The sequence below is a fragment of the Gallus gallus genome, chromosome 8 (assembly GCF_016699485.2).
Source record: "Gallus gallus isolate bGalGal1 chromosome 8, bGalGal1.mat.broiler.GRCg7b, whole genome shotgun sequence".
Taxonomy (NCBI): Eukaryota; Metazoa; Chordata; class Aves; order Galliformes; family Phasianidae; genus Gallus; species Gallus gallus.
In genome coordinates, this window is record NC_052539.1 from 22,284,429 (window position 1) to 22,295,142 (window position 10,714).

Genomic DNA, 10,714 nt, shown 5'->3' on the forward strand with positions numbered 1-10,714 from the left:
TTCCTTACTTACACTGTGTTTTAATTTCAAGATGTCACAAATTTTATGGCAGTCTTTATTTACTTTCACTAACCCCCGAAAAACAAATATGACTTCCAGATTTGCTACAAAATGAGTAAAAAAGCAGGAAATGTAAAACAAACTTTGATTAAGAGCCTGATTCTGTTGATTAAAATCACTTATTCGCTCCAGAGATCAGATTTGAACCTTTACTACCCTGGACCAGCTCCAAACCCCACTAAAGTCAATGGGAGTTTTTCTTTTGAGCCCAGTCACTGGGTGTCTGTCTGCCTTATTCTCTCTTAAATTATAAATCACCAGGAGGAGTTTAATCCTGCAGTTTTCATGGCCAGCGTGACATTTATTTCAACATTGGCTGTTGACAAAGCACCCCGCATCCTGCATTTCCCTGCTGGCAATTACATGTCTCTTCTAATTCACATGTTACTTTCTGTCAGTGATTTTATTTTGTTTGCACTCTGCTTATTCCCATCCACATTTCCAACCCTCCCTTTGCATCTGTCCATCACATTTGGCAGCAAGAAAAATGGATCTATTCTGCAATACCGATCTCAGTGCCACTTGCCAGCCCAAATAAGAGTTGTGTATCTAACACGCCATACAGGGTCTCCGTTTCTGGATTTTGTCACAAGAGCTGTATTTTCTCAGCAGCTTATTAACAGTGTGCATTTGGGGTGAAAATTAAGCGAATGGAAAAAGGATGTCACAGCAAGGAGCTGTGTTGCAACACTTAGATTATTATATTGCATTAAGTTAAACAAAGAGGGTTTAGCCGTGTTATGACTATGATTGTCATTCACGCCAGTCCCTTAAGAAAAAGTATTTGAAAAGAGACAACTTTGCTCGGACAGTTTCCCATTGGTAAAAATGTTCCCAGGTGCCACTCAGTGAATTTGACAGGAAAAAAAAAAGAAAAAAGTTAAGTGGGAGTAGAGCTCGGGGAGGGAGGAGAAAAGATTGCCATAACTCTGCTGATGCCAAGAATAAGAAGAGTAATGGGAACCACTGCAGATTGGAAACTTTCTTCTGGTCATTTATCAAGTTCATATTATTTTCTCATCTTTCACTGTCTTTGGAGCGTGCATGTCAGGTGAACAAAAAAAGTTACAAGAAATCTTGAATTGCACTCCACTTTCCCACAAAAATGTGCTGACCGTCTATCTCATGTGCCTGAGGTCAATCATGCAGCTTTCAAACCTGCTCTGGATCCATAAATAGCCTCGGACAAGGCTGCCAGACAGCTGAGAAGGCTTTGAATTTCTCATTCAAGGAAGGGGCAACATACAATTGCTCAGCACCAACCCTTCTGCTGGCTCTTCCCACATCTGGCCAATGACTTTGTTGCCTACATGGGAGCTGAGCAATTCTGGAAATCGGAGTATAAGCAGAAAACATTCCCACTTCTGCTCTATCAGTGGTGTTGGTGAGGAAATAAAGCACTATGACGCCTTTACCATATGTGGATTTTGGAATAATTTGTAAATCCCCTGTGTCTGAGCCATAGTTTTCCGAACAATTCCCATCCACTACTGTTCCTGATTGGGGTGGAAATGATGCAAGTGATTTTGATAGGAAGAACTTCTTGAGTGGCTTAATTTAAAGATGCTATTCTACCTTGCTAAGGCACTTGGTGGATTTTAGCCAGAAAGCTCATAATTCTTGAATGGAAGAGACAGCAGTGTCTGCCAGGTTTGTCTCACAGAGAAATCAGCTGTTTTGTGTACTGTAACAGTGGATGTGGTATCGTTTCTAACGCACTGTAGAGACCTGATTCCAAGTCTTTGCTTGCAACCCACAGCCTGCTACTCTCTTTTACTTACCTGAAGTGGGCATAAAGCTGTTGGAAGACAATTTCCACTTTCTTGATGAGGGACGCTGCCTTCAGTCATACCATTTTCTACCTGGCAGACACGTTCTCTCCCGTACTGTCCTTCCTTTAGCACACAAACTGTTCCCATCTTATGTTCCTGTTCATCCTTGAAAACTGACTTTTTCCATAATTTAGAACACAACTGGTGATCTGCTAACTGCCAGACAGGTGAGGAGCTGTGTCTTCGCTCCTAAAACACATCCTGCTTGTGGCCTACTGGCAGTTAAATTTCTGCACGTAACAGCAACATTATTTCAGGCTCCATCCATCCATCCATCCATCCATCCATCCATCTATCCATCCATCCATCCATCAATTTCTCACATATCACCTACATCTAGGTCAAACCTTAAATGGCATCTGGCAGAAAACATACCCAGCTTCAAACACTGAGGGACATGGTTAGTGAGTATGGTGGTGATGGGCTGACAGTTGCACTAGATGATCTTACAGGAAACTATAGGTACGAAAATATTTAGAAGTAGCTGGACAAGTTCCTGGAAGCTGAAATCACCAGGGGCTATTAAATACAAAGACACCATGTCTGGCTCAGGAAATCCCAGGGCCACAAATCACCGTCCCTCAGTCACAGTGTGCCTGCCCTGCTCTGATAGACTTCCTGAAGTGCCTACTACTGCTGACTGCTGTAGAGTATTGGATGGATCTTGGGTCTTAACCAGTATGGCCAATTCTATGTTTTTGTATGAATAGATGAGTGGGGACTGAGTATCACTTTCGGCACTAATGTCTCTGCATTCACCCAGCAGCACTTCTATCACCAACACTCTCCAAGCTGCTTCTGCCACGCCATCTGGACATCACGTAACACCTGAAGCACATTAAGCTTTTTCAGCAGGTAATAAACCCCTGGATGGTGTAAGGCAGGCGAGCCCCATTCTCTAAATACCCACCACGGACACTGCTTTCTCCAGCAATTGCTGAAGCCTGGTTTAGATTAAACTACTTCAGGCCAGCCACCGCAGAAGGGCAAGGCTGGAAACGGAAGTCTGCCTTGTTTTGTTTGGGTTCTTTTTCCCGCTGATTTGTTGTTTTGGGCTTGTTTGTGTTTTTGGCAAGTTATTTAAAGGACAAATATAAGGCTAGACAGCTGAATGCATCAAGAAGTTCAGCCAGTTTCTCAGGCTACTGTCTCTATCCAGCTGTTCCAGATGCAAAATAAAAGAAAAAAAAAAAAAAGGGAATAGGCTCTTTCAGTTTATACACCATAAACTGGTCTTCTATGATAGAAAGCAGTAGGTTAGAGATATTTGTGGAGGCTGGGGACACGATGTCATAGAACTCTCATGAAAGAGTCTCGCACTGGTGGTGTTCTGATCTTTTCAGAGCCACTCCCAGTGCCATCTATCCAGGCTCTGCTCCTCTCATGACCACTGTCCATCAAAGCCCTGAAATCAGATTTGTGCTGTTTGTCTCTGAGTCAGAATGATATGGATATGGAGCCTTCCTTCAGCAGCATCCAGCTTCCTGAACTCTGCTGTCATGTGGAAGTCAGGGCCAAGACGTGGAAAACATACGGAACTGTTCCCTGTAGTCCTGTATCTGGAAGGCACCATGCACAGGTCACCAAGCAGAAGAAAAAGACAAAGAAGAAGAATATTAAGAAGAGGAAGAAGGAGAAGAGGAAGAAGACAGAAAAGAAAAAGAAGGAGGAGCAGCAGCAGAAGAAAAAGTAGAAAAAGAAAAAAGAAAGGAAAAGGAAAGGAAAAAAGAAAGAGAAAAAAAAGGAAAAGAATGCTATTTTGGTGACAGCTGCACGAACTCGCCTTATTCTGGCAGATCTCTCAATTAAAATCAAGCCACCCTTATTTAAGGGGAAAATAAACACAGGCCTGATGTTCTATACTCTGTTTTCAAAAGGAATCATCCTGAGGAGAGGCAGTGGGACCCTGGGCTCAGAGGCTGATTGCGAGGGAGCTGCAGGTTGGGCTGCATCAGCAATGCTGGGGCCAGGCTGAGCTGTGGCTCATTCCCTGCAGCATTGCTGTGGGGTCTCTGCAGATTTGCACCCTGGGAACCTGGAGCAGAATGTGCCACACAGTGTGACCCTGTTAATCCTGGGGCTGTTGTAGACCTGCACAAACCAGGTGAAGCCCTTTGCCTACCCAGTGGGTATTACTACTGTGATATGACAGAGGAAACAAAAACCCTGCAGTACAGGGATGCAGAGGTCCAGGAGTCTACGGAAAATGGTAAAAGGGGCACTTGCTCAGGCTAGACATCTAAAACTTCCATTATCTACACAGACAGAATCTGCTTGATGTTTCAGAGAAGAAAGGAAAAAAAAATAAAGAGTGTCACAAAAGTAAAAATGTACAAACTCTTCATTATAAAGCTATCATGGGTTCGGCTCTGGATTACAGAGGTTCAAGAGATCAAAGCAGAAGCATCCAGAAGGGGCAAAGCAGAGACAGAACACAGATAAAAAAAAGAGATGAAAGCCAAAGAGGCTGACATTGGTAAATGAGAAACTGGGGGTTGGATTAGGCTGGTAGTACTTGATGTGCTGTCCACTTCCTTTTTTGGCCCCATTAGCTCCTGTAGAACTGAAGCTTTAGTGTTTGGGAGTAAGGAAGGGAAGGATATTTCCTTTTTTTCTTTTTTGTCTTTGCCAAGAGAATTTTCTACATGTGAGCTGTCTATGCTGCTTGGGGAAGGCTGCAAGAAGCCAGGATAGGAATGACACTCATGGGAGTTAAAAGGTTCTCAGGAAGATGGACCCAGATTTGGCTGTGCCATGGGTTCCTCAAATGTCACCCTACTGGGGACGCACTGCCTGATCTTTGTCTAATGTATTTGGATAGGCATCATTTCATATTGTGTGATGTCTGCCATCTAGACCTTGACACACTACTGCCAGTATCTGCTGGAAGGCAGGATCTACCCCAGCATCTGCTTTTCACCATGGTGGCTGATGATGGGTGAGATGGCTTTGCTTTGGGCACCCTTTGGGTGCCCTGCAGGTGCTCAGTTCTTCCTTTCATACTGGAAGTGGGTATGGATCCTGCCCTCAGGACTTCTGTAACATATGGGATATCTCGTACTAATAAATAATCTCTGCTAGAGTTTGATATGAAGCATTCTCTTGCCTGGCCTGAGAGGATGCCCCAGGCAGCTGCATTAACTCAGCCCACCATGAATTGCAGACAGAGGGTCAATGCACTGGTCAGTGCAGCAGGCAATGGGCCAACCCCTGACTCTGGCAGCACGTGGAGGAAAGCTCCCCTGGGTGAGCAGGTGCGGCTGATACCTCCCACAGCTGCCCCACATCAACTGGGCTTGCAAAGTGGGGTGGCTGCATCCCTGCTCATTTCCAAGGCCATGCCCACACCTATGTCACCCATTAATCACAAGATTTACTTGCAGTTTGGAGAAAACCCAAATTTCTTTCCTTATTGCTGTGGAGTGGCACCTCTGTGATCTCCAGCTGCCATCTGCTGGTAGCTGTGCTGAGCCAAACAGCCAACACTTTGCTGCTGGATGCTTCCCAGCTGATGTGAAGCTGAGCATCCTTGGGGCCAGGGGCTGCTGTCATCCCATGCTGGTCACAGCAGTGCCTGAGGGGTGGCACAGAGCCACCTGAACTCGAAGGGCCTTCTTGCAAGGTGTGCGTAAGGGAAATGATATTGCTGCAGCAGACTGCTGAAGGGCAAGCAGGATTTTAGCATGGCATTAAATTGCATGATTTATTGGAAACTAATCTTTTTTCTTTTCTGGATAGATATTAAACCTGCCTTGAGGAGGTGGGGAAAAGATGGGGAACAATCTGTTAAAATATGTTGCTGCTGTTTTGTGATCACTCAGGTGCAAAAAAGCAAGCTAGCAAAAAAGTGAATCTGTTGTCTAGAGCCTAACTTGTGATTTTGTTTGCTTGTTTATAATCTAGCTGTGCAGCTTCAGAGCTATTCTGCTGCATGTTTACCACTGAAGATGCAAGTTAGAGTGGTCTGAAATGTATTGCATAAATAGCAATTGCCCCCTGCAGCATGAATGGTGGGCTTGTGGAGCTGTGTGCATTTCAGGCTGGGCTGGCAACCAGCATCATGTAGCATGGTGGCCAGCCATGGTGCGACCTGTAGGCAAGCATCGGTCTCCTCTGCATCAGGCCCAATATGTCACCCTTCTACTTTGGGTTACCACATACAGTCAATAGTGCACAGAGGTCCCAGATGGTTCCAGGCCTGGTGATGTGGTTCCCATGTGTGTGGAACAGTCATAGGACTCTCGTTTATCCCCTGGAGCTCAGAAGGGGTTTGCTGGGGATCACAGGAGGTGGTAGGGGAGCATTGGTCCTTCTAAACATCAACCCCAGTGCTAGTAGATGCCTCGATCAACACAAACCAGTGTGGTAGAGAATGAAAAGTTTTGAACTGTGAAGTCCTTAAAAGGTTTGTGAAAATAAATGGTGGAGTAGACAAAGACTCCATCAGAGCCACTGGCAGGGGAAAAACCGAAGTGTTAAACCACTGAGCCCCCAAACGCTGATTGAGCTGTCAGAAAGGAGAACGTCCCTATTGCAGCTCTTAACTCTAAAATGAAGGATGTCATTCTTCTTTTCCGTTTCTCCCTGACATGAAGAAGCAGGATTTTTTTAAATCCAAGCAAGCAAGCTTCTCTGCTAAAAGTTAAAAAATAAAAATACTCATGATATCTGAGCTGATATCACCCGATTTTGGTGCCCAACTCAAGAATTTTTAAGGTTGAAAGGCTCGGAGTCTGCAGTAGCAAAACTCCTCTGATGCTTTGGCCAGGAATAAGGGCATTATTTTTTGTGTCCTGGCCAGAGTCCCAAACTGGAAGAATCCCTTTCCATGTGCTCAAATCTCCTAGAAATTCAGCTCTGCATGAGGATTTTTATCACATCTTGTCCTCAGCTTCTCCAGGGCATCACAAAACAGCAGCATCCCATGTGAAATCTCATCACGCTGTGCAAGTTGATGGCAGTAGTTTATCAAGTCAGATATATTCCTCAGGACACAAGCTGCTTGAGTAACGTATAGGAGTTATAGAAGTTATTATTATTATTATTATTATCATCATCATCATCAGGGTGCAGATTAGCACTGAGTGTTTTGATGGAGAATGTCATGGTCTTTCTATTTCACTCTAATGTTTTGTTGGTGGGAAGCTAGGTTTGAAACTCAACCGAAGAGGCTCCTTCTTTTTATTTTATTTTAGTTTTGTTTTGAGAAATCTCGCCCTGGAGGGAGCTGTCATTCTGGGATGCTGATTAGCTTTTGCAGGTTGACAGGGAGCATGGCGGCTCGCTCTGTAGCACTCCCAAGTTCTTTCACCTAATCACGCCAGCACTGCAGGCTCCGTGTGGAGGAAATGTAACCCTATCTCACTGCCTGACAACTCCTTCAGCTCCAGACTTTGTTTCCTTGTTCCCCGCGAACTGTAACAAACCATTAAGTTTGATTTTTATATTTTTATTTTTATTTTTATTTTCATTCTTTCAGCAACCATTTTTGCTCTGCCTCCCTCTCTGGTTCTTTTCCTTAGGGATAGTAACTCTGAAGACTGTATTTGCTTCATATATACACTTTATCTTTAGAGCTTTTTGGCATCCATTGTATCAACTGGTCAGAGGATATGCAGCATCTTTCAAAAACTCTCCTTTTTCGCTGGAGGGAAAAAAATAGTTGTAACATATCTGTCCAGATTGCTGTGAAAAATACTCCAAGCAGAAACAAGTTAACAGGCTTCCTAGCAGGTTCTTACTGCAGTTAAAAGGAGGGTCCGATACTGCGGAGTTTGATTCAGAAGATGTGGATTTCATTCCCAGTTCCTGAGAGTCCATAATGCAGAGAAGCGACATGAAATGTGTCTTTCACACAGCCCAGGTGTGAAAAACAGTGAGTCCCATTGATGGGCCAATTGTTGGAGCAAGAACTGCTGCCCCATACCCTCAACAATTGTCTGAGCCCAGAAGACCTCGGGGAAGAGAATGCATCCTTACTAAAATGCCTGCAGAGCTCTGGGGCAAAGCAGCAGCTGGGACTAAGCTTTCCCTTGATTCTCCCATTGAACTTCAGTCTTTCTAAACAAGCAGGTTTGTGTCACACTTTGCCTCCAACCAGCAAGTGCCCAAACATTGACTGATCTGTGAAAAGGGAGAACGTTCTTATTCCAGCTCCTAACTCTAAAATGAAGGATATACTTCTTTGCCATTTTCTCCCTGACGTGAAGAAGAAGGATTTTCCTAACAGTCACTATACAGAGATGGATCAAAGCTGCCAATACCTGTCTGAGTCTGCATGTCCAAAGCACACGGGCTGTTGACATCTGTGGATTTGTCATGGAGTCTTTTCTCTTGAAACGGGCTGCCTGGTGTAAATTTAAATGCATTGCACCACTTTTTAGTTGTGCATAGGGAGGGCTTTTTTTGCAAATGTCAGAATGATTCAGCAGAGGCTGCTTTGTTCCTCACGGTGTAATCTGGAATAGCGTTGTGCAAAGCTGCACCAGGAAACAGGGATGGGCATAAGCCTGCCTCTTCCCCTGTCTGCCAGGAGCTTTCCAGGTGATGGTGCACCACCATCCAGCTTTTACCCCTATCAGTTTAAGTTCCTCAGGATTTCTCAAACAGCAGGTTGCAGGAGAACAACAAGGGAAACTGGTTGTTCCTGTAGCATAACCGCATGTAGCCTTGGCAGGGGCTGGGAGGCATTGGCTTACCTGCTTTGCTGGGGCGCTTGATGGGCTTGGCAGCACGACTCGCCTCCTCCTGCATTCCTCCTTGGCTGAAGCGTGGTGAAATGAGGTGGACTCCCTTGCAGCTCCTCTATTTATCCTGCTTGCTTATTTCTGCTTCTCCTTTTTGCTGGTGGCAGCTAATGGCCGCAGCTCAGCGTGGCTTTGCTGTGCAGCATCACCCCAAGTGCTGTAATTCACAGCCCACGTTGCAGGGACTGTATGGCTTTCATTCCTTCAGTGTTCCTCAGACCGTACTTCATTTGCACTCCAAACCTGAACCACCCTTCCAGAAAAGTAATACCCAGAGTCCTAATACAAACTACACTCAGGTCTCTTTGTGTCTTAAATTCATTAAAAGCACTCTTAGAAAAATGATTTATTCCCAAGGCTCTTACCCAGACTTCTGCATGGAGTTGGCAACGACATTATGTAATAGCTAAATCTTCATTAGTTATATCTGTTTGCTTTGTGCCTCCGTGACAATGATGAAAGCTGTAAATAAGTGTATTGTCCCATCTTAACAAGGGTAGCGAATCCATCAATAAGGACACTTGCTCTGCTGAGATCTTCACAGGGCTGTACAGGGGAGTAAATTAAAGGGAGAACAACATCCTTCATCTAAAGCGTCCTTGTTCTGTCACTTAATGTTTTACCCTTGCTAATATCTTTCAAAGTCTGGCTCTTAGTCACAAAAGTCACTCGGTAAATATGACATATTTTATCCAGCCTATGTCTACTTGGTCCTAGAATTATTTTTCTGGGCAGCTGCAGCTTGAAGCTCCACCTGTGGCTTCTCAGCTTTGTTTCCCAGCAGTCGCTGGAGATCTGCAGATTCCCAGTTAAGTTGGACACGCACTCTGCTTCAGGCCGGAGCAGACAGATGTTACCTCCAATCCCACCTGGTGGGATGGACATAATGATAATGCAGGGAGAGCTGACATGCTGGACTTGCTTCAGACTCATCGGGCAGTCCAGGAGTGAAAATCGGAGTGTGGCCTGCAGAGGGAAGAAAAGAGCTGTGGTAGCACTGCCTGGCTGCCCTGGGTCTGCTCCTCTCCCACTGCCCTTCTGCTCCTCGGCTGTTTCCCTGAGCTGAAGTGCTGTCTTTAAGCATTATATGCCTTTAAAGCCCAATCACATAAGACCAAAATTAAACGGAAGGCTTTAATTCGAGAGATATTCCTTCCGAGAAAGGGCTGGAAGGAAAATATTGGTTAGCTGAATGCCTCTCCTATCCCTGCTGCAGGAAAAAAACCCCAGGAGGAGAGGTGAGAGGAGAGGCTTGGCTATTGTCTTCCCTTATTGCACTGTTGTGTGTATATTCTCCATCCGTTTAGAAATTCACTAATTGTCATTGGAGCTGTTTGCTGATGACTGTGAAGTAGCTTCATAAAGAGGAGGAAGTCCATTTATTCATTAACATTTGCAAAAATAATTGCCTGTCACTTAACCAAACATCGTTTGCCCCAGAAACACTTGCTTTTCGGGGTTTTTTTTATTTTTATTTTTTTAAATATACTATTATTTTCAGCTGCACTCTTTGAAATGCCACTTCTAATTTCCCATCCCTGAAGGGCTCATTCTCAGCTGCTGTGATGCAAGTCAGGGAGCAGACCCCACGAGAGGACACTGAAGGTCCTGTCACTTCTGCTGCACAGAGAGCAGAGAGCATTAATGGAGCTGTGATGCTGTGCTCCAGAAGGGCTGCGGCTCTGAGGTACTGCTTGAACAGTGGGGTTTGGGGATTGCTGCTCCTATGCAGTCTGCTCTGCTCCTTGCCTGAATATTATTATGGTTTGGGAAGAGGCTGTGAGTGCAGGGCTTGGCAGTAAAAGGTCATCACTGGTCAAGGAGATGGGACATACAAGGTAGCCCCAGACCCAAAAGGAAAGCCTTCTGGGAGATGAAGGTTTCTTAGGAGGTGAATGAGTAGAGGACGGAGGCCAGTATCCTTTGTGCTGGCCCTCTGTGCCCATTACACCTATGAGCAGAGCTGTCACTTCCACTTACACATGTTTACGCTACAGGTGACGCTCTGGCAAGGCCTTGTCCCTGTGCCCACCAGCTCGCCCCAGTCCTATGTGCCAGGCTCTTCCTCAGCCACAA